Consider the following 4,795-nt stretch of genomic DNA (forward strand, 5'->3'; position numbering starts at 1 on the left):
ACCGTTGTTACCACAGTGTACATCAGATCCTCAGAACTAACTTATCTTTAACTGGAAGTTCGTACACTTTGTCACCTGTTTTCCCCACTTGCCAGCCTCTGGCAACTACCAGTCTGCTTTCTGTCCCTGTGAGTTTGGTTTTTTTGGTTTGGGTTTTTTTTTTTTTTTAGAGGGGAAAGGGGTAGAAACAGGCTCCCTGCTCAGCACAGACCCTGACACAGGGATTGATCTCATGACCCTGAGAGTATGACCTCAGCCACCCAGGTGCCCCAGTGAGTTTGGCTTTTTTCGATTCTACATGTAAGTGAGATTAGACAGTATTTGTCTTTCTCTGTCTGACTTACCTCAGGTAGCATAAGTCATCAAGTTTGTTGTTGCAAATGGTAGGAATTCTTTCTTTTTTATGGCTGAATAATATTCCTGTGTGTGTGTGTGTGTGCGTGTGTGTGTGTGTACATGCGCGTGTATGCCCCATAGAAAGAGAAGTGGTTCTCTTTGTGTGAACCCCTGGCAAGATTTTTAAAAAGGAGAATGAAGGGGGAAAGCAGAGGCCAGAAGGTTTATCCTGTTAGTCTCTTAACCCCACTCTTCGGTGGCAGCCCTCAAGAAAAGGAAATATAGCATTTATTGAACACCCGCCATATGCTGAGTATTTTCATATCCATCAGACTTTTAAATCATCACATGATCCCTCTTTTTTGTAGTGGAGAAATTGTGACCCACAGAATTAAGCAACATGGCCAGGGTCACACAGCTAATGTGATGGAGACCTAGTGGGTATGTCTCTAAAGTCTGCATTTTTTCCTTTATGCCAAGGGAGCAAGAGACCATCTAAAATGCATGGATGTGCAGCAAAAGAGGCAAGAAAGCCTGAGGAGCTAGAGTGGGATGGGGGTGTCATGGGAGGGTGAGGAGGGGAGACGCCGAAGGAATGGGCTCCCAGGGACGCCATGTTTGTCAAAGGCTGGTCATGGCATCTGTAGCCTCTGCTAGGAAGCAGGATCAGGTGCTGGTCTGTGGACCTTCAGAATTTAGGAATTGGGATCCTCTGAAGGATCTGGGTGGGGGGTGGCCTTGCAAGGAGACTCCTTCCTCAACCTTTCTCTTCTCTTCTTCCGAGGCTCACCTCCCTGGCTGAGAGCTCTGTGAGAGCCGAAGTCTCTAGCAGCCGGCCTGGAAGTTGGCCCAGATGCCATCTCGTGATTATTTGTAGGATGGGTGGTGTGGATCTGAAAAATCACAGAGCAGCGAGGGCCCCTCTGTGCTCTGGCTGCGAGATGCCCGGAGGAGAGAGAGCCCGTTGCTGTTCTGAGAGGGGGTGGGGGAGGGGAGCGGGCCTGGGGACTCTGGGCGCCTGCAGAGCTGCTGTTTCTCTCCCGCTGTGGGTAGGCAGCTGACCAGTTCTCACTCACCACCCAGTTCTTTCACGTGGTCCTGTGGTTCTGGCCGCATGGCTGAGCCTCTTTCCTCCCAAACCTGTGGGTCTCTCTCTCTCTCTCTCTCACACACACACACACACAGCACTGGGCAGCGCGGTGAGAGAGCCTTGGGTTGGCTGGAGGGGAGAGTGGTCTTTGGTGGCTGTGGGGTCAGGACAACCCTTCTTTTTCAAGGTGTTCTGAGAAGTTGGGGTCCCTGCAGCTCCCTCATTGGTTCCTTCATTCTTGGCTTACGAATGGACATTTGCAGGGACCCAAGATCCAAAGAAGCCAGAGTCTGAAATTCTGGAGCTGCAGTTGGACAACCAGAAGACGATAGCCAGGTCACCTCATCTCTCTGAGCCTGGGTTTCCTGTAAAGTGTGGGTAACATTCCCTTGCAGGGTAATGGAGGCAGTCTGAGGAGAAAACTCACAGTGTTTGTAAACTGTAAACTCCTGATTGTGTGCGTGTGTATATATTAAATATAGTCATTCATTTATTATTATTTTTGGCTCATTGGTTTAAAAAAAAAACCAATACAGTTCTTATTAAGCATCAGGCAATGTGCCAAGCATTTTATAAGCATTGACTCATTTAATCTTCACAACAATGCTGTGAGGAGGGTACTAATATTGTCCCCATTTTGCAGAGGGGGAAACTGAGGCACCTAGGGGTTAAATAACTTGCTCAGTGCCATATAGCTAGTAAGTGGTAAGAGCTGGAATTCATACGTAGTCCGGTTTGACTACAGAGTGTTTCATCCATTCATCAAACATTAAATATTTCCTCTGTGTCGGCCCCCGGGGTCCACAAAAAGGAACCAGACTTGGTCCTCATGGTTTGGTGATTCCTCTCCAGAGCCAGAGGTAGCCTCCGGGAGGGGAGAGCGTTGGAAATGCAAGGGGTAATTTTAGGTTGTTGCCCTTACCGAGCTTAATGTTAGCCAGCTAAACGTCTTGCCCTGTGAGGGGCAGTCCTACACAGAAAAATTAACAGTCCCCCCACCTTGAGAAAGCATTAAGGAAAAGAGCCCAAGCTTTGGAGTCATTCCAGGCCTGGACTGACTCCCAGCTCTGCCATTGCAACACGGTGTGACTTGTTTAAGTTGCTTTACCTCTCTGAGCCTCGGGTTCTACTTCCAAAAAATATGGTCAGAGAAATGATGTCAAGTGCCCAGCGGTGTCTGGCATGCCTTGAAACTGTTAAGTGAACATTCTTTCCTGCTCAAGCAAGTACCAGGAAGGATAGAGGAGAAACAGCTTTCGATACCAGCATTCCTCAGAACCCTTCTTCCTCCCTCGTGGGGAGGCGTTGCTATCTGCTGGGCTCCAACAGGCAGGAGTTCCCTCCCCTACGTAGCTCTTTCCTCTTTTCTTCATCCAGACTCAAGCCAAAGGTAAGGAAGTCTGACTTCCTACCATCACTTCCTACCGTCCCGAGGCTTCAGGCAGAAGCCACTCACCTCTCTGAGCCTTGGCTTCCTTGGCTGTCAAATGGAGAAGCAGAGAGCTATTATTTCTGCCTACCCTGCCTTCCTTCCCTCTTCTTTTGATAGCAGCCCCTGGTTTTCTTTTGGGAACCACCTCTCTCCCATTCTCAGTTCACGTGGGTACATGGTCTAGGACTGGCCAGTCTGAATCAGGATATTCCATCTTCCTGGTCACACCATGTGGCTTAGGGATGGGCACCTGAGCTGAGCCAGAACAATCAGAAGTGTCTGAGAAGGAGGCAGTGTCTTTTTTTTTTTTTCCTTTCCAGTGTTACAGAATTCATTGTTTATGTATCACATCCAGTGCTCCATGCAGTATATGCCCTCCATAATACCCACCACCAGGCTCACCTAACCCTACACCCCCTTCCCCTTCAAAACCCTCAGTTTGTTTCTCAGAGTCCACAGTCTCTCATGGTTTGTCTCCCCCTCCAATTTCCCCCAGCTCCCTTCTCTTCTCCATCTCCCAATGTCCTCCGTATTATTCCTTATGCTCCACAAGTAAGTGAAACCATATGATAATTGAATCTCTCTGCTTGATTTATTTGACTTAGCATAATCTCTTCCAGTCCTGTCCATGTTGCTACAAAAGTTGGGTATTCATCCTTTCTGATGGAGGCATAATACTCTGTTGTATGTATGGACCATATCTTCTTTATCCATCCATCCATTGAAGGACATCTCGATTCTTTCCACAGTTTGGTGACTGTGGCCATTGCTGTTATGAACATTGGGGTAGGTACAGATGGCCCTTCTTTTCACTACATCTGTATCTTTGGGGCAAATACCCAATAGTGCAATTGCAGGGTCATAGGGAAGCTCGATTTTTAATTTCTAAAGGAATCTCCACACTGTTTTCCAAAGTGGTTGTACCAACTTGCATTCCCACCAACAGTGTAAAAGGATTCCCCTTTCTCCACATCCTCTCCAACACTTGTTGTTTCCTATCTTGTTGATGTTGGCCATTCTGCCTGGTGTAAGGTGGTATCTCAATGTGGTTTTGATTTGAATCTCCCTGATGGCTAGTGATGATGAACATTTTTTCATGTGCCTGATAGCCATTTATGTATCTTCTTTGGAGAAGTCTCTGTTCACGTCTTCTGCCCATTTTTTGACGTGATTATCTGTTTTGTGTGTGTTGAGTTTGAGGAGTTCTTTATAGATCTTGGATATTAGCCCTTCGTCTGTAGTGTCATTTTCGAATATCTTCTCCCATTCCATGGGTTGCCTCTTCATTTTGTTGACTGTTTCCTTTGCTGTTCAGAAGCTTTTGATCTTAATGAAGTCCCAAAAGTTCATTGTCTTCTCATGTGAGATTGGAGAACTAGGATTGTGTAAGTCTGGAGCAGCCCGAGGGCTTGGGGAGCACCTGCCTGAGGCTGAAGCCCACAAGAGGGGAAAACATGATGAGAAACAGGGAGACAGACAGAGAGAGAGAGAGAGAGACAGACAGAACCGAGAAAGGCAGAAAGAACCCGACATCTGGATGTAGCCATACCTGTCCCCAGATTTTTAGCTTGGGAGCCAACTCTCCCCCTTCTTTTGCCAAAATTAGTTGCAATCGGATTTCTGTCATTTGTAATGGAAATAACCCTGACTTATTCAGGGCTAAAAACACCAACATCAAAAGACTGCTGTGTGAATCAAAAGAGATGATGATGCAAGTGAAAATATTTTCCTAAACCATGTACAGCTCAGTGACGGTGAGTTATTAACGAGGTGCAAAAGCAGGAGCACACATTCCATGCCAGCGATGAGTCAGTCCAGTTCTAGCTGAAAGGCTCAAGAAAATGCACTTTTAAGGCTCTTGCCTGAGAACTGAAGGCTTGTTTGGAAGTGCATATTCTCGCCCACTAAAATCTGCAGTCTACTGAGTACCAGTTTTC

The 4,795-nt window shown here is 46.9% G+C and overlaps 1 long non-coding RNA gene across 1 annotated transcript; it reads left to right on the plus strand.

The window, feature by feature from the left end:
* Nucleotides 1-238: 238 nt before the first annotated feature.
* LOC123392806 lies at nucleotides 239-1,919 on the plus strand. Its single transcript, XR_006607507.1, has 2 exons — nucleotides 239-777; nucleotides 1,121-1,919. It is a non-coding gene; the product is annotated as an uncharacterized LOC123392806 (long non-coding RNA).
* The last annotated feature ends 2,876 nt before the right edge of the window (nucleotides 1,920-4,795 follow it).

The sequence above is a fragment of the Mustela putorius genome, unplaced genomic scaffold (assembly GCF_011764305.1).
Source record: "Mustela putorius furo isolate JIRA1106 unplaced genomic scaffold, ASM1176430v1.1 tig00000596_pilon_pilon_pilon, whole genome shotgun sequence".
Lineage (NCBI taxonomy): Eukaryota > Metazoa > Chordata > Mammalia > Carnivora > Mustelidae > Mustela > Mustela putorius.